Consider the following 22970-nt stretch of genomic DNA (forward strand, 5'->3'; position numbering starts at 1 on the left):
AGTATAACAAACGCTTTTCCTCTTCGGAAGTGGCTGGAAGTAACTCGATGGCCATTTGCAATGACGGGATTTCGCATTCAATGGGCAACACAGCTTCCAGACCATAAACTAGTTGGAAAGGAGTGAACCCTGTTGGTGTTTTTACTGAAGTTTGGTATGCCCAAAGTGCTGAAAATAACATGTTATGCCAATTCGATCGATGAATCCCAATGATTCGTCGGATCATGATGACTAAGACTTTGTTGATGGATTCAACCAGACCATTAGCTTGTGGATAATAAGGAGTTGAACTATCGTGAAGCAAACCAAGCTGGCCTGTAAGTTCGGTCATCATAACGTTTCGAAAATGATGCCCATGATCAGTGATTATCGCTTGTGGGACACCAAACCTAGCAATTATATGATTGAACATGAAAATTGCAGCTGTCTTGCCATCTGCCTCCAATGTAGGCATCGCCTCGGCCCACTTGGTAAAATAATCTACCGCAAGGATGATATACGCATGCCCCCCGGCCGAGTGAGGGTTACATGTAATAAAATCGATACCCCATTTGGCAAAAGGACCAACGGCAATTATAGGGTGGAGAGGAGCAGGTGGAGCACGCATATTTCGATCAAAAATTTGGCAGTTGTGGCATTTTCGGACCGCAGTAATACAATCTTTAAACAAAGACGGCCAGAAGTAGCCAGCGCGCAATATCTTTTGGGATGTGGCATACCCAGACGTATGATCGCCACACGCTCCAGAGTGATAGTCATTTAGAACCCTTTCAGCTTCCTCATTAGTTAAGCAACGTCGAAAAACAGAGTCCGCCCCACGGCAATAAAGAGTATCTCCAATAATCCCGAATTTTTGGGACTGGAATCATATTTTCCAATGTTCTGACCTTGAAATTTCTGGCCGAAAGGATTGGGTCTAGAGATAAACGATGATATCCCCATACCACAGATCTAAAGTGCTGATTAGAAACAAGGATTCGTCCGCAATGGGCTCTTCCGCCACAGTTTCCGTATCAGTACGCGGGAAATCACACATTAACTCTGCAAAAACTAAATATTTCTTAGACTTAGATTTCTCAAATTCCAAGTCGAACTCCTGTAGGATAACAATCCATTTAGAGTATTTGCCCCCTAGCAATTGCTTGGTAAAAATGTAGATCATAGGGTTGCAATCCGAAATTACTGTTGTTTTACGTAGTAAAATGTAGTGACGAAAACGTTGGACGACTTGAACAGCCGCCAATGCCAATTTCTCCACATGTGAGTATTTTAGCTCAGTTGGATTTAAAGTTCGACTAAGGTAATATATCAAATGCTCAGTTCCGAATTCATCTTCCTGAACTAAGACCATTCCAATGGTGGAATGAGAGGCGGCGAGATACAAGAAGTAATCCTGGTTGTAGTTGGGAGGATGCAATAACGGTGCATGGGTCAACGCGTGTTTTAGTGCATCAAAAGATTTCTGAGCTATCTCATCCCAATAGAATGGAGTATTCTGTTTCAACAACCGGGTAAAACCCTTTGTAACCTCAGCGTAGTTAGGAATGAATCGTCGTAAAAAGTTTGCTTTCCCTTGCAAACTTTGGAGTTGGCGAAGACTCGAAGGAGGAGGCAATTTGACAATAGCTTCGACCTTCGAGAGATCGACGCGAATGCTGGCTTTCGAAACTACAAACCCTAGCAATCGACCCATTTCTATACAGAAAACACACTTGTGTGGATTCAACTGAATCCGATAATGCCTACAGCTCATAAATATTGCTCGTAAATGGACGAGGTGATTTGCTCGATGTAACGAATGAGCAGGCAAATCATCGAGATAGGGTTGCACAATGTGCTTGATGTCATGAAACGCATAAGACATAACCCTTTGAAAATTTTGTCCGACGTTCTTGAGCCCAAAAGGTAACTTGCAATAAGCAAATGTCCCCCATGGACAAATGAAAGCCATTTTTGGTTGATTGGCAGGTAGAATGTTGATTTGATTGTATCCAGAAAAACCATCCATGAAGGAGAATATTTCGCTACCGGCACAATCATCAATGATTTGATCGATATAGGGAGTTGGGTAATTGTCCTTTGGACAGGCTCAATTAATGTCCCTATAATCGATGCATATTCTTATTGTCCCTTGCTTTTTGTTAACTGGAACAATATTCGATACCCAATCCGTTAATGGGATCGGATAAATGAAACTTGCTTTGAGTAATTTTTCAACTTCTGCTTTAATTGCAGCAGCTTTTCTTGGGTGAATCTGACGCAGACGTTGCCGGACGGGTTTAGCGTCCGGGTAAGTCTTTATTTCATGAACAAAAATCGTGGGATCAATTCCTAGCATTTCCTCATAGGACCAGGTAAACACGTCGCGGAATTCTTGAAATAGGACCTTATATATTTGAATTTCGTCATCTGTACATGAGGCACCTATATGAATGTTCTCAACAATTCCAGACTTAACTGAAATGTAAATAGGAATAGTTCGAGAGATGTTTCCCAAATTTAACTCTGAATCAGGATGTTTCATTGGATTCTGAGGTTCCTTGACATATTCAGTCGTAAAAATTGATGAAAAATCATTTTCAAAACGATCATTCTCGGGTAAAAATGAAGATCTGTGATGGAGAACTTCCCATGGTAAATCATCTACACATAGGATTTCATGAATTTGCTCATCAGAGTGAACAAGTTCAGAAAACGTGATTAAATCCGAGCTTGATGTGAAAAGTGATTCCTCACGGACGACATTCATGAAGTCAATTTCGGTTGAAGATGGGTCGGTAAACGATTGCACGGCCTCATACGCAATTTCATATGGACTCAAAGGCATGACATTACCAAATGAGTCTATCTCAGATTCAGAAGGAATGATCCAAGGATCATCATGAACAATGGTGTCTGATGTGATCATATGAATGGTTGCAAATGAAGACGATGCGTTGATCGGAGGAAAAGGAAAAGTTCCCAACAAACTGGCATCTTTAACTAGTCCTACTCCAACATCCTTATACGGGATAGTCATTTTACCGACATGCTGAATATTTTCAGAAGAGGTTGGGTCGGATGAAAAGTAAGCCAGCTGGTCTATTATTACGATCCTTCCATTATGAGGAAACTTTATAACCCGAAAGACCGATGAAACGACCGTTGTCATAGCGTAAGACCAACTTCGACCCAAGAGAAGGTTGTAATCTAGAGGGGAATCAACCACCTCCACATCTAGATTAACGGTTTTTCCTTCAACCCCCATAGGCAAATCCTATAGAATGCCAAAAGGATGAAACCCACGGCCATCAAAGGCCTTAAGAATCGTCGGGGATTGATTTAGCGAAGGAGAACCAAGCGATCTCCAACACTGTATCGACATAATACACATTGAGGCTCCCTCATCAATCACAGTCCGATGAATAGGCCTGTTTTTTAATATCACTGGAATCTGGAAAGCCATTTGATGAGGTAAGCGCGGTGTACTATTTTCTAGATCGAAAATTATTAGGTTCGAGTCCTGAATGTCAACAGCTCCTATAGCCGACAAAAGTAATTTACGTTGTGCTAGACATGATTGCAGCACTTCCAAAGCCGACATTGCTAAGGGTGAAACAGCTAAATCCTCAACAATGTTATAGTTCTGAGCCACTCTCGCATGTGGATTGAAAGCTGACTTTCAAAGTATACCCTTGGCGGGCGGTTTGATTACCAAGTCTGGATTAGGTTTCTCTATCTGTAGTGGATCAGAACCGGGAGCTGAGGTTGATGGATTAGAATGAGAAGATTTTGCTTCTTTACCATCAACAGGACTTTTACTACCATAATCATGCGATCGAGTCGCAATCCTAGCATGGGACATCATCAGTATGGGTTCTTCATTGGCACTCGAGGAAGAACCTATCATCTTACTGTCTTGACTTGGAAAAGGATCCTTCAAAACAGCAGGCATTTGGGAACCTTTGACAATCTTCGCAACCTCTGCACGATGAGGGTAGTCTCTTGTAAAATGTTCATCATCACAAATGAGACAAGTATAACGAGGTTTTCTCTTTTCATCATTAGATTCCATTTTTTCAGGTTTCTCCTTTGAATTTTTGTCCGTTTTATTCTTATTCTTTCATTTCTTCTTCCCGCCGGATTTTGATTTGGCTGTAGATGACTTTACAACGTGAATATCGACGGAAATCTCCACAGAAGAGTCTCCTGTCGGGGAATCAGGCAAGGTTATGATAGGAGAAGAATTCTTAGAAGACTTCTTCTTACTTTTAGTGTTAACTGTACCAATCATACCATCAGCGGCATGAGATCCCGAAGGAGCTGCAGCGATTTGATTTTGTTGTAACATACTTGACTGAGTATAGGCCAAGTCAAGGTATTGTGCTTGAGCAATTACTTGCTCCTCAGTAACGACTCTGGCTTTAGCTACATCTTCAGTGATCTTTGGCAACAAAGACTTTACAAACCATTCAGCCAAAATCTGATCCGGAATAAAAACCTTAACTAAACACCGTTGACATCTCCATTCATGAATATGATCTGAAATGTAAGTGGACGTCGATTGTTTTAATGAAGTTAGTAATTCCGTGCCATTGTCATATCGGACTGGCAACTGAAAATGAGTTAAAAACGAGGTAGCTAACTGACTAAAATTATAAAAAGCTCCTCGCGGTAACTCAATGTACCACTTGGCCGCAAGACCAATTAGAGTGCGCTGGAAAAGTCTTAGACGGATTGAATCATCTGAAATGGAGTTACACGCACACCAGAGGTGATAAGTCATCACATGGTTCGACGGGTCCTCTCTTGATTTGCCTTCGAACTTAGGAATATCACTAGGCAACTTATTCGGCATTGGCGGCCAAAACGGAAGATAATTAATGGGATCGTTCGTTAGGTGCGACAAGTCAGGCAAGTCCAAAGTTGCGACAAATGGTAACTGACGATTAGGGTCCCTAAAACTTTGGGTCATGAGACCAGCCCCAGGAGGAGGATATCCAGGATAACTAGGAATAGGAATTGCATTTGGGATATTGTATCCTCCCGGAAAACCAGGATTAACCGGACCGTACTGGGGTTGCTGAGGTTGTTGATATGTTTACCCAGGGTACGGTTGATACTGATAGACTGGTTGTTGCACAACAGGACCGAATTGATACTGTCCCTGGTACGATTGATAAGTAAACTGTGGTTGACTTGTGACAACTGTACTTGAACCAGGTTGTCCTACAGGCATCTGAACCGAAGTTTGAATCGTAGATCCAGACGGTGGTAAAGATGTCTGAGGAGTAGATACAGGAACAATAGAAACCGGAGTTGTTGATACTCCGGAAGTAGGTGGGGTAGATTGAACAGATGTTACGGCAGTTGCAACAGTCGTTTGAGGCAGAGTACGAGGTGTACTAGGCCCAGGCTGAGAAACTACCGAAGGTACAAAAGTTTGAATATTAGACTGGACTGGTTGCTAGGGTGTACCAGAAACTAAGGGTTGTCCAGTTTGAGATGACAACTGTACATTTGGCTGCAACACCTGTTGAGTTTGCGATGGATCCCACACTAAATTCATTCCGGGGTACGGACCCATAACAGGTTGAGAATATTGAAGACCATAACCGGGTTGAGGGTAAGATTGATAATTCAAAGGTACATTTCCCGTTCCTTGAACATATGATTGACCAGAGAGTGGTTGGAAATCTTGGTTCGAGTACTGACCTTGAGGTTGATACCCTTGAGGCACGTATTGATACTGGGGTTGACCATGAGGTATAAATTGATACTGGGGTTGACCTTGGGGTACATATTGAGTCTGGGGTTGACCTTGAGGAACGTACTGCCCCGCAGGTATGTACTGTCCTTGAGGTTGCCCCCCAGGCGATAATTGAGGATTTTGAGGCTGCCCCCCAGGCGGTAACGGACCACCTTGAGGTTGAGGATTGGGAATAGAACCTGACATCATGAGAATATCTTCTATGCTCAACGGCTTAGTACCATTGCTTCCAGTTAATAACCCTTGTTCAATGGGTTGAGGAGATGCTCCCGAAAAAGTACCAGAAAGTGACTGATACCCAGAGGGAACAGAAGGACCGCCATACAAAAAGGATTCGGGCGATTGAGTAAACATGGACGACTGTCTTGACATATTCAATGGAGGATAATAACCTCTAGATGTTGGGTGATAAGGAACACGAGGTGGTGAAAAACTTAACCCTAGGTTTTCTAAGAAATTAGTCAAAGAAAGATACCAAGCACTGCTCCTAGGTGGACTGTAAAAAATTGATTTACGCTCCCTTAGCTCAATAACAATTTGATTTTCAGGGATAGGGATGCCTACTTCTTCTTTCGGAGTAACAAGTTCTTCGATAGCTATAAGTCCAGAAGGAAGATCTTGGGTGATTATTCTTTCTACCCTAGGTGAACCAGGACCACTAGAAGCTGGAGAAGTAAACCCCGATGTCGGAGTAGTAGCAAATTCACTTTCAGGTTCGGATATTTCAGGTTCCTCACCCATATCACTAGTAGATGAAAGGCTACCAGTAATTTCGGAAACAAACACTGATTGTGGATTATAATCTGCTACTAAAGCTTGAAATCAGGATGTACCACCAAAGAAGACTCTCCTTCTTCAGGTGACCCAACTCTATTGTCTCTAGGAGTTATGAGGACTTTCAAACCTTCAAGCTAGGTCGGTGAAAACTCAGGAGGTTGGCTCCGAAGTCTATGGGACTTCCTCGGTAATTCAGCCATGGTTAAAAACTTTTAACTACTTCACATGCAAACAAAGTAAAATTTCAATAAAAACCACCTAAAGCCTCTAAAGAACCAAACAAATTTGAATCACACACCTAAAGAATCTAGGAGATCAAACACACACAAACAGTAACTTTCCGTACTGAAAACACTAGTTGGTGATGAAATCCAACATCGCAGAGTTCAATACAGAAATGGCGGTTGGAACAGTTACCCCGGCAACCTGCTTAATGAATAGACTGGCACAAGTTCCTCCACTTAACCATCTCGAGTGAAGAGAAACCCCCAGAAAATCCAAGTGAGTCTAGTCGACGTCTTCTCCAGGTACAGTGGGATCTTCCCACCACTGTTACCTTAGGAAGAATCCGAAAGAATATGGCCACTAAGATTACCCACTGAAACAAATATACATGGGGGAATAGTCTACGATCCGATACGCACGCAAGGGTAGAGTAGCAAGCTCAATCCCCTTGAAGGCTACTTGACATAATCCAAGGTTTACCAACAAGTGACCCCAGGCTCCTCGACAATGGTTAATCCGAGGTTTACCGTTTTTAATACGTGAATATCTGGCGTCGTTCCCAATGAGGAAGGATTGATTCCCACACTGGTTCGGACATGATCTCGTGCTTCTCCTTTAAGAGGAGTTTTCCTAGAGCATAAATGCAACAATTGGATTTCTTCCCTACCACAAGATACAACTACTTGTTTGTTTTTACTGTCTTGGAGAGTTAATTACTCTCCTACTCCAAGACACTAGCCTAAGCTATGTTGGTGTATCAGAGCCCTAGAAATAAAAATGTTGCAAGATGAATTTTTCTTTAAGAGTTATTTTTATTGGTTTTTGTGTAAGTCAAAAGGTGTGGAGATGAAACTCGTGGTATGAAGACTCGACTCAAAATCACTAAAAATGCACCTAAGATGATTTAAACAATCTTTTCTCTTCGATGAACTTCTAGCTCGGAAAGAGTTTGAGAATGAAAAATACTTTGTAAACACAAATCTTTCTTGAAACACAAATTAAAAGAAGAGCTTTTGTCCTTTCCAATGCACTCAAAACAAGACAATTAGTTATTTCACAAAAATTTCCTTTTTCTTTTCAAAGCACTCAACCACTACAAAAAACAAACTTTTTCCAAAAGAGATTTTTTTATTTTTTATAAAAGACTCAAAACTATGGAAATGACTAACTTTGAGATCTATAAACTATAAAAACCTATTTGAAGTCAAAGCCTATAAGATGTCTTTTTTAAGGATGTTTTACTTAGCTAGATGTAAGCTAAGGACCAATTTATGCAGAATCACAAATCAGTCAAAAACAACCAATTTTGTTTTCTTTTTAAAAATGAAAATCCAAACTTTAAACACAAGCTTTTCGAAGTTTTGTAAAGAGAAAACACAAAGCGGATTCCTCAACAAGGGTAGATTTCATAAATGGTTAGACTCATAAGAAGGCTGGTAGACACCAAGGTGATCTGAGGTCCCTACAGCTTCTAAGCTCAGAGCTACTACAAGACCAAAATGAAAAACAAACCCAACAAGCAAAACTCCTAGGAATTTCACCTAAAACCCTAACACTAATGAAATCAACCTAAGGAAAGCTTCTGACAGGTTATATGCAGGTCTGGGCAATGGATAATAACTTCTAAACAAAAACTATGCTAACTAATAGAAGAAATCTTAGGTTTTTCAAAATTTTGACAGGGTCCGTAGGCCCACAGTTAACATAGGTGCGGTACCGCTCTGTGCTAAAAGCAAAAGTGCGGATAAGTACGCATTGTGTCAAAAGGCTAGGGTGCGGTCCTCTCCCAAAGTTATGAAAAACGAAAAATAACCCTGGATCTACAATCTCCACCCAATTTCACACACAACAAGCCAAAAACAGAAACAAAAACACAGTTTCTCAGGTCAAAGTAAAAACAAGGAAAAAATCAAGTCCCCAGTGGAGTCGCCATTTTGTCACACGGAATGAGTCGATCTTGCGGACAAGATAGACCTTCCTAGACTCTAAAGAAGACCTAATGGCAAGCAAACCAATCACACACTATCTTTATCTAAATATGCTTTTATAAACAAAGGCAAACAAGTGTTTTAGGCCTACCTTAGGTCCAATGCAAGTTTGTGGAAGCCTTCGCTCCTTCGATCCAAATGAGCTCCCTTGTCGTGAATCTACAAACACAAACAAGCAAACAAATTAAATAGCACCTGAAAAGCCAATATCATGAAACATATTTAACATGAAAGTCAAGGAATTCATGAAACAAATGACATGAGACAATTTGTTGAGAAAAATGAGTTTGATTGTATTAATTCAAATCAAGAAGAACTTTACAACCTGTCCCTTGACGCTGTACAAGCTCCTCCTAGGGTCCAGCAAGAAGTCTCCTCTACTTTGACAAGTTTCACTCTCTTCCCAATGAAGCCAAAAAGGTATGTGATCTCTCCTCTTAAGCTCAACTAGGAAGTCTTAATTTCACTAGCATTTACCCTCAAAAATGTTCATCTTCTAACCTCCCCAGCAACTAGCCCAATGCCTGAATTTATAGTGCAATGGAGGGAAGTTACTAGGTCCTCCTTCAAAGGAATAAAGCCCTCCTTCAAAGGGATAGCTCCTCTCATCAAGGGATTATCTCCTCCTCTTTTGGGATGCATGAACCACCTAAGAGCGGCCAATCCACGTCAAAATTCCTTCTAGAATCATCCAGAATTAACCCAAAGTGAGTTTTTTAGAATAAACTTGCGCCTCTTTTACTTTCACAGGGGTCCGCACCCACACCTTTAGGGACAGAGCAGGAAGGTCCACAGTTCTTGTAAACAGAAGGTGCGGGACCGCAGGTAACAGTGAGAGAAAGTTCGGAACCAGCGTTTCATTGATTTTCAATGTCTTTCTCTCAATTTCAAAGCTTGACTTGAAGAGCTGAGGTCTGAGACTTGCTTAGGAGGACAGTACAAGTGATGATCGACCCATACTGACTGCAAATAATCATGGCGACGATATTTTTGTGTAACACACGCGTCACCCGATAACTCACATCACTTGCCCTCGTACCTTTACTGCTCACCCACCAAAAGCGGTGCGATACATACTGCTTACCACCCATTCGCTCGCCCTCGCTCGTTATCTCCCATGTATCTTTCCTGCCCGATGGTCGTCGGATCTGTCTGTTAGAGATCTGATGGCTCACGTTTGTCCACTCCCGTTTCCTCTTGATATCTCCCACCGAGTCATATCCACCATTCATCTGCACGATCCAATGGCTGATATTTGTTCCCGTCATACTCATGCCTCCACCATACTATCCGCGTCCATATCCTGTCTCGTGCATCTGAAGGAAGAAGGGGGCCAGTGTTAGTACCCGACACATTTCATCTCCAACCACTACATTCAAGAAACAGAATGGCCGAGAACGAGAATGACTAGCCTCGAGCAGAGCAGAGCATTTATTAGTTATGGGGCTTCTTTCATACGACACTCCACCTGCTAGAGGAGTACATAGAGCACTAGAGAATGTCAAATTAATTCATTAAAGCAAGCAGATTGTAGTAGAGACGCCATCAGAGAGGTAAAGCGGTTGGTGGTCCATTATGACCCCTCCACGAATATAATAGCAGAACATTTTGTAAAGAAACTCTATATATACCCAGAAAACAGATGTAATCTGGGAAATGGGTTGATGGTTGTTGTTTTGGTGTAAGGTTCAACTTCTGGAGATTGTAACTACTTTGATACTTGCAGTGCCTAGTCTTCATTTTCAGCTAATACAAGCTTCTTTTGTTGTTAATTGCTCACTTTCCATTTCTACTCTGTTCTAGGTTGTGCCTGTTATGCATTTGTTCATGTGCTCTTGATATTTAGCATTAGAGGGGTTGTCATCACACCTATGTGTTGAAGTCTAGTATGTATCATTGAATGTGTTATGCAGGTTTCTGTTTACTTAGTGCCAGAGAGTTGTCATCCTATCTGTGCATTAGGAAATAGATTTGCAGACCTCTTTACTGGTTGCAGCTGACCATCACATGGTCTTGTGCATCTGTTGGTGTGGTCAGTATTCTCCATGTTCACCTAATCCTCAAACTATGAGTAATTGGTGGTCTAAAGCCTTGTAGTCTGGGGGTGTTCACCCATGTCTGGAGTTAATCATAGTAGAAGTGGTTATCTGTCTTGGACAAGCATCATTCCTTCCATTCATCCATTTCCAACATTATGTTGAGTTTGTAATGTTCCCGAGCATCTTCTAGATACAACCTAGGAGAGTTTCTTGGGGTGATAACATTAATTGGAGCTGTTTCTAGGGAAAGGAGATTGAAGCTCAGCTTCCCTGGGAGAACGACACAGTTCTATATTTTGATGATAGATAAAGTCTGGGCACATTTCTGGTTGTAATCATCTATCTGGTGACTCCACTGGAGGAAGACCATCCTTTGGTGACTCCACATTACAGTCCTGGCTCAGTTTGTGAGACATGCTCGAAGAAATCCTCAGACATCACTAGCTGAACCAGTGCCTGACCCTGAGAATATTGTCAAATCGAAGAAAACATCGCAGAAAGGAGCATCAGGATCAAGTAAGCCCAATAAATCTTATGAATCTCTGCAAGAGAAGGTTATAGTTGAGAATATACAATTTGAAGATATACGGCCGAGGACTGCTAGTGAAGAATCAGCTACAGAGATTCATAAAGCTCCTTTTGTTTAGTTCCCATTTGGATCTTAGTCCAAAGATAGCATCCCATATAGTCCAGATGAGAACACACAAAAATGGGTTGAAGTATAAACTATCTCTACCTGATAAGATCAAATGCTCTAAACTCTTTGAGGTAGAGGATCAAATCAACCCAATTTTGCAGATCTTGGATGAGCCGGTTGATAGGCTGACTGAGAGGAGGAGAAATAGTTTTGATGGTCTAGTAGATGGCTAGTTCTTGAAGAATTATGTTGTTTAAGGTTTTCGAGCCTTAATGATTGTAAGCATGTTCTTTTAGAGGTTTTAGTGTGGGCTTAATTAGACTCCATGCCCAATGGAATACTATGTAATGTTATTAAGCTTGTTTTGTATGAAGGCATTGGTCTGCAGTTCTTGAGACCTCACATGGAGGATTTCATCCCCAGAAGGAGCCAGTGTTAGCTCTGCTACATTCTTCAGCATTTGGAGCACCAAATACTAGCTTGGCCGTGTGTTTATGTAAAAAGGGAGCTCGCAGCAGTCTATTTCCTTCTCCTCCTTCATTTTCCTTATACTCCCATAGCCCCGCTATCTCCGTTTTCTTCCAAAAACCTTGGATAAACCCGCTTTCCCTCAGGTCCCACATGCCACGTTGCAATTGCAATCGGCACTTTCATATGGAAAGACTTCTCGGCTTGCGATTTGTGATGGATGCGATGACTAGTTAAGCCATATTGTAATGTAGCATCGGGTTCGGGTTTAGTCACTGATCGCAATTGCATCCATGTGTGTATAAGGCCCAAACCCCTTGACTTCCGCCAATGTGATATTGCGATTGCTCCTCCGCCGTCCAATAAATCCCGACAAGATCCAACGACCCACTCCCTTTTCGCTCTCATGTCTCCCAATACCTCCTTCCAAGAGATCTTTGCCGTCTATTCATTCGATCCAACGGCATCCGCTCCTCCTGCGTTCACCAACTGCCCGCGCATTAGCTCGTGGTAAAGCGGTTTTCGCTCGTTCCTATCTACCACGCATCACCCGATAACTTGCATCGCTCGCCCTCGTACCTTTACCACTCACCCACCAAAAGTGGTGCGATACATACTGCTTACCGCCCATTCGCTCACCCCCGCTCATTATCTCTCATGTATCTTTCCCGCCCGATGGCCGTCGGATCGGTCCGCTAGAGATCTGACGGCTCACGTTTGTCTGCTCCCGTTTCCTCCTGATATCTCCTATTGAGTCATATCCGCCGTTCATCTGCACGATCCAACGGCTAATATTAGTTCCAGTCATACTCATGCCTTCGCCATAATATCCGCGTCGATAGCCTATCTTGTGCATCCGAAGGAAGAAGGGGGCCAGTGTTAGTACCTAGCGCATTTCATCTCCAACCACTGCATTCAAGAAACAAAATGGCTGAGAATGAGAAGGACCAGCCTCGTGTAGAGCAGAGCATTTATCAGTTATGGGGCTTCTTTCATATGACACTCCACCTACTAGAGGAGTACAACAGAGCACTAGAGAATGTCAAATTAATTCATTAAAGCAAGCAGATTGTAGCAGAGATGCCATCAGAGAGTTAAAGTTGTTGGTGGTTCATTATGACCCCTCCACGCATAGAATAGCAGAACATTTTGTAAAGAAACTCTATATATACCCAGAAAACAGATGTAATTTGGGAAATGGGTTGATGGTTGTTGTTTTGATGTAAGGTTCAACTTCTGGAGATTGTAACTACTTTGATACTTTCAGTGTCTAGTCTTCATTTTCAACTAATACAAGCTTCTTTTGTTGTTAATTGCTCACTTTCCATTTCCACTCTGTTCTAGGCTGTGCTTGTTATGAATTTTTTCTTGTGCTCTTGATATTTAGCATTAGAGGGGATGTCATCCCACCTCTGAATTGAAGTCTAATATGTATCATTGAATGTGTTATGTAGGTTTCTATTTACTTAGTGCCAGAGAGCTATCATCCTGTCTGTGCACTAGGAAATAGATTTGCAGACCTCTTTACTGGTTGCAGCCGACCATCACATGGTCTTGTGCATCTGCTGGTGTGGTCAGTATTCTCCATGTTCACCTAATCCTCAAACTATGAGTAATTGGTGGTCTAAAGCCTTGTAGTCTGGGGGTGTTCACCCATGTTTGGAGTTAGGCATAGTAGAAGTGGTTATCTGGATTGGACAAGCATCATTCCTTCCATTCATCCATTTCCAACATTATGTTGAGTTTGCAATTTTCCCGAGCATCTCCGAGATACAACCTAGGAGAGTTTCTTGGGGTGATAATAGTTCCATTTTGAACATTTCCTTTTTTGAAATTAGTTTAGGATTTGAATTTAGTACATGCACTCCATTACATCATGACAACAAAGGAAGGACATGTTGTATGTTGTACATATAGTTCCAATACCTCTTAAGTTTGTATGGACCCCGGGTTGATAATTAAAATCGGTAGCCTTGGGAGGTGCAGAATTCTTGTTGCAATATTGAGGCTCATCATTTAGGTGGTTGGAATTGGCTACTAGAATGTTAGCAGTAACAGTGAAGGGAATTGGAACATGCAACAGTATGATGGTAAAGAATTTAGGAGTAGGGCCATTATGGGACACATGTACCCTACAATTTCCATATATTTACATGATCATGCTATGAATGGTATCATGGTTTTGAGGTAGGGATATGCCTTGGTTTTTGACCTTCTGATGTGAGGAAACCTTTCTAAGGGATGGATTTCCCTAGGGAATATGTAACAGAGAAGGGGATGCCAGTGGAACTTGGAAAGTGTGTGATTGCATGGAAGGGGGAGACCAGATTTGTCGAGGGACTATGTAGATGAGAAGGGAAGGTTGGGGTATGAATTTGTTTTGGTCATTAGCATTTCCAGATGGAATCAAAAACACATTGGTAGTGTGCCCTGGAATAATGAATCAGTAAAGTTTCACTGAGAGAACAAGTAGCGCAAGGATCATAACGCTAGACATTGGATGCAAGATTGACTTTGCCAGTGGATGCTAGACTTCCTGGGAAGGAGGTGAATATTGGTAATACTTTTGAGGGTGGAGGTGTGAGCCTTTAGATTCCCTTGTTGACAAATGTGGGCACCGTATCCTTTTATTTGTTGGTTAGAGAAAATGTGCATATGTATATGTGTACATTATTGTAATATTGTATCAAGTTGTGGTTATAAATCTCCATAAAAATTATGATTATTTACTAGTTGAAGCAAATTTGTATAAGCATATGTGGTTGTGATTGTAAATATTGTAATGAGTTGTCTTATAAAGATCTAGTAATAGGTATGATTGTCATGTTTTCAGCAGGATGTCACTGCAAATATTGTATCAAGATATATTATAAAGCTCCATAGGTGCTATGTTTTTTTCTCAGTGATTTTTTAGTCATATGTGTCATAGAACACCAAGGATGGTGTTCCCCCAAGGGGGAGGGGTTTGCAGCAACCATTGGTTGATTTTCCATGTAAACAAATATAAGACCAAGGTCATGGGACACGTATTCCTAGATGAAAGGTGGGCACATATTATAGTGGGATCACTTTTGGTTTATTTATGGCTAAGGAAATTGGCCAAGGCAAAGAGGAAATAATTGGAATTTTGTTTATGAACATAAAGGAGAAAAGGAAGGTGAAGAGACACAATTTGCATGAGAGTGAAATTGAAGGAAAAATGAAGGAAAATGAAGAAAATAGAGGCCTTAATGATAAAATGGCATGTCAAGATAAATTCGTAGCTTTTGTTAGTTGAGCTTTAGTCAGTTCAATTTTGGAGCTATATTTCATTCTCTCATTCTCTCATACACTTGCACACTTAGAGTATTATTGGAGCATTCTTGGAGAACTTTGGCATACAATTTGGATTTGGAGAAAGAAGGCAAGGAAAGTATGAAAGCACAAGGGAACAATTGGATTAGTAGCTACAACTAGATTTCTTTGCAGGTAATGATTTACTTGTGTGACTTCCTTGTTGATTTCTGGATGCATGGTATATGCATGTGATTTTCTGGTAATGTGCTATTATTGGCATGGAGATTTTCCTAGAGTGAAAGTGCTTTTAGCCTTGCCTTTCCTTTTCATGGATAGGCATGGTGATGTGGATTTTTCCATTTTTTTTTTCCTGATTGGTTCTCAAGTTCCTTATGGTTGTGGGTTGGAACAAATGATCTTGAAGCCCTAGAATATCTTTGGTTGAGTTACTAGTCCTAGAGCCTAGGTTGGGCAAACACTCTAGAGCCCTTGGTGGGTTGAGTTACTAGTTCTTATAGCCGGTTTGGACAAATGCTCTAGAACCCTAAAAGATTATGGGTTCAATTATTAGTTCTTTGAGCTCTGAACAGCTTTGGTAGAGATCGATATAGTTGATGTTAATGATGTATGACTATAGAGGTGGAATCACTATGGTCGAGGGTTGAGGTGGTTTGGCCTCTGGAATCCCTGGTTTGGTTTTTTTTGTTTGTTTATTCCATGAGATCCCAAATTCATGATTGGAATATGGCACGAGGGTGATTGGTTGAAAGAGAGATTTGATTCAGCCCAATCTATGGCCGGGTGGTACGTGAAGGCCCTAACTTTGTTAGAATTTTCATATGTTAATATGAGATATTTTCCTATTGTGATTTATGAGCATTGTAGTGATTATGTTGGTGATAGTATGGCTGAGTTGCCATGGTTTCTATGTTGATTTTTTTTTGTTATTTGTGGGTTATATGATGTATATTATCTATGGCTCTTGACATGATGGATGACTATATGATTGGTTGATGAATGTATAGACTAACAAGTTTTATTGCAACTAGCTAGATAAGGTTAGAGCCTTCTTAGTGATTCTCAGATGAATCTCAGACTCTTATGATTAGATATGCATTCATGATCAATAGCTTATATGTTTTCCATGTGTTTGATGAAATGCCTATTATGGATCAATCATCTTTCGATTAAGTTCTTTCTTGAGTTTTGATAGACTAGCATCGTCAGTACCTTTGATTACATTCTGGAAAGTTTTGAGTAATTATGGGGACTAGTCTAGAAGCTAGCCCAAAAAGGTGGCATAAATCACGGGACCACATGGTCAGAACTGAGGAATTAGACCATATCCGCATGGAGGCAAGCTTATGAGTGTAGTTATAGCCTCATAACCACATGGAAGTAGTGTCAAGGGTGTGGTTGTGGGTCTAGTTCAATGAAACAAGGTTCCAACTCAGGGATTGACCAATTGGGATGTTTCTTCTGCTCTTGGGTGATCTGTAGTCTCTGTAGGATGTCAGTTTGTTGTTATTTTGTAGGCCCCAATTCCTTAACTAGAACACTGGAGGTCGGGTCATGTCATAGTGACCCTCATCTCATGTTTACCCTGGCAAGCTGGTGAATTTTGGTAAATGTGGGAGGAGGCGGTTACAAAAATGGTAGAGTTTATAATATGCACTAGGCATGGAAATAAATTATCTTCTATTGGAATCCTAGAATAACTTAAGGAAATCATTGTACCTACTAAAATATCTTAAACACATTATAAATCCTACATAATATCCATTCATATATATTATTCCTTGTCCAAAATGGAATGACTCTATTCATTAAATCATGAACTTCAAGGAATATATCTATCTATCTATCTATCTATCTGTCTATCTATCTATCTATCTATCTATATATATATATATATATATATATATATATATATATATATATATATATATAATGTCGGTTTACTTATCAATATTCTCTTCTACTATTAAAAGTATTGCATTTAAAGTTACAGGAGCCATGTTGATGCCATTGCAAAGCTTGCCAAGTTTTACATTACTTATGGTAAGTCTATTATATTTTTAACCCATATACTTGATTGTATATGAGTTAGTTATAACTAGATTAACGTATAGTTAACATACAACAAGTTATTAGTTAGCTTAGGCTATTTATGTTATTGATCTGTAAATAGTTAAGTTATTTATATACTTATAATCTATAATATATTTATTTTGAGACGTGTTGACATATATACTCCTATGATTTTTCAAAATACTTGCAAAGCATAGAAAAATATCATTACTAAGTGAAATAATAAAAACTTAAGTAGGTGGATTCCCCCATAAAAGAAAATCAACTAATACATGAAAATTATGCGATGACGGTTTAATTTCTTCTTTTATGCATCATATGTGTTGTTCTCTACTCATAATGGAAGTTGGTCTTGTGCATCAATATGAATATGACACCTAAAATGCTTGGACCAAAATTATATTTCACACTTCATAAATTTCATATGCTTTCAAGCTTAATTTTGACATTATAATTGATCATCCATATCACATGCATTTGTTGTTTTCATGCCCTTACATTATTATCGTTATGTAGACTGTAATTATATTTTGACCCTTTAGACTCCTATAAATACTAAGGAGGTCTTGTCATTTGACTTATCCAAGAATTGTTCATTTATGTGATGCAAAGGGAGGTTTACCCTTCGAATTAACTTATTATGTAATCATTGATCTATATTTTCTTATGTTTATGTGTTATTTCTGATATGGATCGATAAAATTTGGTATCAAAGCTCTTGATTCTAGGGTTTTGCTGCTTCAAAAGGGTCATCGTGGATTTTTCGCTATAATTTTTTTTTTGAAGCTTAAGATTATGAAATTGATACCACATGAAGGAAAAACCTTGATGAACATTTGATTATAATTTTATACCTTTGTTCGCTATATTTTCAGACATATGGTCCAAAACATTTATGGTTTCAACATGCTCTAGAATTCAGTCTCAAATGGGCGTTTCGAGGAAAATCGTCATAACTTTCTCTTCGAGAATTGGATTTGAATTTCATAAAAATCGACTGGAAGTACACAAACTATAGTTTTTTTGGTACGAGTTTGTTAAAATTGGCAACCAGGGCAAAACTTCATGTGGGTCATCTTATTCATGGCTGATAATATTTTTGTTAGATTCCTCTCGTCGAGAGGTGTAGGATTGATATAAAGATCATCTGATTCTGATAAGTATTCATGGAGATATGAATTTATTTTGATTATGGAATTATTATCAAGCCGACCTACAACTCATGTAGGCTCAGAAGTCCAACAGTCGCATCTATTCACCCACCAACGTTGTGTATAAATATAAGAGGACTTTTCCTCATTTGTACTCACTCATCTCATCACATCTCTCTCTCTCTACTGCGCAGATATGAGTCTCTTCTCTACTGCGCTGAAATGGGTCTCTCTCTCTCACACATGTGAAGCTGGAAGCTGTTGAATTTGAAGCTGCAACTGCAGAAGTAAAGATTGACTTGCATGGCCTAGAAGATCTCCTCTTTGGAACTATGTTGTAGGTTCATCTGAACCTCCTTTGAAAGCTGCAACTTTTGGTGGTGGAATGAAGTCAATCCGATGAACAGTTTGCAAGATATCGATTGCCCTAGTTTGAAGCCGGAAACTACTGAAATTGAAGTTGCAACTGCAGAAGTAAAGATTGACTTGCGTGGCCTAGAAGATCTCCTATTTGGAACTGTGCTGTAGGTTCATCTGAACCTCCTTTGAAAGCCACAACTTTTGGTGGTGGAATGAAGTCAATCCGATGAACGGTTTGCAAGATATCGACTGCCCTAGTTTGAAGCCGGAAACTGCTAAAACTAAAGTTGCAACTGCAGAAGTAAAGATTAACTTGCGTGGCCTAGAATATCTCCTCATCTAAACTGCACTGTAGGTTCATCTGAACCTCCTCTGGAATCCGAAACTTTTGGTGGTGGAATGAAGTCAATCCGACGGTCGGTTTGTGAGATATGGTCTGCCCTAGTTTGATAATGAAGCCGCTAATGCTGATGCTGCTGATCTAGGGTTTGCTACTACTGATATGAATCAGATTTATTGTACTATTTCTCTCTGCTGAATTATTGAAGATAAAAGAAGATTTGATCAAAGGGTTTCCCCACACATTGTGGGGTTTGTCCCTGGCTAGCCGCCACATCTTGTGTCTCTTGTCTTGGCTTGTTTTCTGTTGATCGTTTAATGTTCTATCTGCACTTTAATTTATGTATATGTGATTGCTAATCAGTGGAATATAATAAGAAAAAGAAGTAAACTACTATAAGCATAGAACATACCATAACTTAACACGGTATCAGAGCTGAGGTGAAGACAAAGCCCGAGCAAGAGCAAGAGCAATCATTGAAGAGAAGATTGGCAAGGCTATCCTAAAAGAACTATGGGGTCCTCAACACTCTTTCCTGCTGAAGACAAGCTCCGTGAGAAAGCTGACTATCACGGATGGAAGATGTCTATCGATCTAACCCTTGAGAATCAAGGAGTGTTGGAGGCAATATTATTGAGCCTCCATCAAATGCATCCGTTGCTGCCTGGAACAAACGGAAAAATGGAGAAGTCAAAACAATAGAAGATCATCCGGGATTCTATCAACAAGCACTTGGTGGCCCACATCTCTGAACTGGACACCTCCAAGGAGATCTGCAATAGACTGGTGAGTTTATTTAAAGTTAATGATGCAAATCAAGTTTTGTTTCTTAGAAATAAGCTGAGGGAAATCAAGAAGGGTAAAGATGAAAGTATGCAAGCATACTTCTTAAGAATCACCGAGATCAAGAACGATCTCCTATCTATTGGGGAAACTATTACTGACAGAGAAATGGCACTCACAACTCTTGGAGGATTTCCATTTGAATGGTATGTGTTTAGGACTACTCTTTTGAACTATAATGTAATTCCTGGTTTCGAGGAATTAATGGCTAGATGAATTCAAGAAGAAACAAGGGAAGAAGTGCAAGAAATGCCCATGCCTAAAGGTCCTCCTGCTGCCTTTTCTTCTCATGCAAAGAAAAGAAATAATTCTGGGACTAAATCAAAAGGAAAGGCTAGACCTACGGCTAGAAGAAAATGACGATGTTACATTTGCGATAAAGCAAGTCACTATGTATGAGATCATGAGCATCATGATGAATGAGATCATAGACATAAAGGGAAACATGAGATCATGGACATATAGGATAGCATGATGATGATGCACACTAGTTTGAGCAGCATTATGATGGATGAAATCATGGACATGGGCAGCATGATGATAATCATGATTAGAGAAGCATGGTACAATATGCAGTGGTGCAACTCGAAATCCCTCTGATGGCAATCAAAGGAATGACAAATTCAATAGCAAAGGTAAGAGGAGAGCTGGGAATCAAGGAAGAGGACAAGCATTCAAGAAGGCTAGAAATTCTAGGATGTATTAAATGCACATGACCTCAAAAGGAACCTAGTGCCCATCTTGGCAATGGAAGACAGAGGCTACAAGGTAACCTTCAACAATGGCAAGGTATGTATATGGAAAAATAATGTTAAAGATGCCTTTACTCTTGGGTTTAGTGTTGATTCATTATATCAGGTCGATGGAAGTCCGCTAGGTGTCATGTCTTGTGACACATCTCTTTAGTCCGAACTTTGGCATCAGAGGTTTTCCCACCTTCATTACAAAGCTCTACCCGATGTAAGACAGATGGTAACAGGGATGCCCGAATTCCAAGTAGAGAAAGAAGGTGTATTTCCAGGATGTGCCAAAGGAAAGCTCAAAAGGGGACCATTCCCCTCAAGCCGAAGCAAGACCTCCAGTATATTACAATTGGTTTACTCAGGCCTACCTGAGGTTGGCATTAAGAGGGAGACTACTACACCACATACTCCTAAGCAGAATGGTGTGGTGGGAAGGAAGAACCGTACGATTGTGGAAGCTGTCCAGGCCATGCTACATGATCAAAGACTTCCGAAGTTTCTATGGGCTGAAATTACAAACACTGCCGTATATGCCCTTATCAAGGATTGGGTTCCAAGACTCTAGAATAAAATTTCACCGCAAGGTGAACAATCTTCCAACTTTGAGGAGCTCTCAAGAAGCCGACACCAGAGAACTGAAAGAAAAGGATGGTGAATCAATGCCTAATGTAGAAGAACCCATGGATCCGATTGATCCTCCTCCACATGAGCCTTCATGGCTTAGGGGGATACTTGATGATGCTGAAGGACATGCTGCACCCCGAGGAACCTTCCATGAAAGTAAGAAACCTAATAGGTATCAAGGATACCTGACCATCATGAGCACGATCATACAAAATGAGCCTTCGTCATTCTCAGATGTCGTCAAGCATCAAGTATGGAAGGATGCTATGACCGAATAATATGAGTCTATCATGAAGAATGATGTTTGGGAAGTAGTTCCCAGACCTCGGGACAAGACAGTTGTTACTTCCAAATGGCTTTACAAGATAAAGCATGCAGCAGATAGAAGTACAGAAAAGTATAAGGCTCGTTTTGTTTCTCGAGGTTTCTCCCAAAAGGAAGGTATAGACTAGGATGAGATATTTGCGCCTGTTGCCAGATATATGACCATTCGCTCGATCATAGCCCTTGCCGCTTCACAAGGATGGAACCTACATCAGATGGATGTCAAGACTGTGTTCTTGCATGGCTCGATCAAAGAAGAGGTCTACGTAGAGCAACCTGAAGGATTTGAGATTTATGATCGAAAATCTCATGTATGCAGGTTGAAGAAAGCTCTCTATGGGTTGAAGCAAGCACCTCGAGCATGGTAGGAGAGGATCGATAGCTACTTGATGAAGCTGGGATTCACTAGGAGTGAAGCCGATCCTAACCTTTACTTTAAGGTTGAAGATGACAAGCCTCTCATACTAGTGTTGTATGTGGATGACCTCTTTCTAACAAGTGCAGACCCTCTCATTCACAAATGTAAGAGGGAGATGGCTTTTGAATTTGAAATGAAGGACCAAGGACTTGAAGTGTGGCAGAAGCCAAGGGAAATTTTCCTATCTCAAGGAAAATATGTGGTAAATATATTGGAAAGATTCGATATGATGGACTGCAAGCCTGTGACTACCTTGAGGATCTTAACTTTTAGAAGTTATATGGTAGTGATGTCGAACCAGACTTGGGAAATGCCTCTGAGTTTCAAAAACTCATTCGCATTGATGTTCTTGGTGAACCTCCGTCCGAACATATGTTTTGCAGTTAGCATTGTGAGATCATATTTGGTTGAGCTTCACTGGATTGATGCCAGGAATCTTCTGAGATGTCGTCAGGACACAATCTCTCATGGATTAAGATACACTACCGGAGATGTGAGACTACTTGGATATACTGATGTTGATTTAGCAGGCAGTGTGGTGGACCGTAAGAGCACTTCCAGGTACTATTTCACCTTGGGATCTTCTTCAATATCCTGGATGAGTAGGAAGCAGAAGTCGGTGGCTTTGAGCACTGCCGAAGCAGGATATATTGTTGCTAGCATAACCTCGTGTGAGGCAGTCTGGTTGTGAAAGCTCTTCAGTGAGCTGTTTGGATTTACATTGGATACCACTGTGATTCTCTATTACAACCAGAGGTGGGATTCGATTATTGAGGAATCCCGTATTCGTCAATTGCTCCAGCAGATAGACATCATTTGGGATATGGTAAGTCGATGAGCAAGGAAGCTCCATCACATTAAGATGATGTATAGGTTGATACACCTTGTCAAAGCCCCGAGGAAAGATCTAATCTGTG

Source organism: Pinus tabuliformis, chromosome Q (genome assembly GCF_031772625.1).
Source record: "Pinus tabuliformis cultivar Carrire ecotype Pingquan chromosome Q, CPIR1, whole genome shotgun sequence".
Lineage (NCBI taxonomy): Eukaryota > Viridiplantae > Streptophyta > Pinopsida > Pinales > Pinaceae > Pinus > Pinus tabuliformis.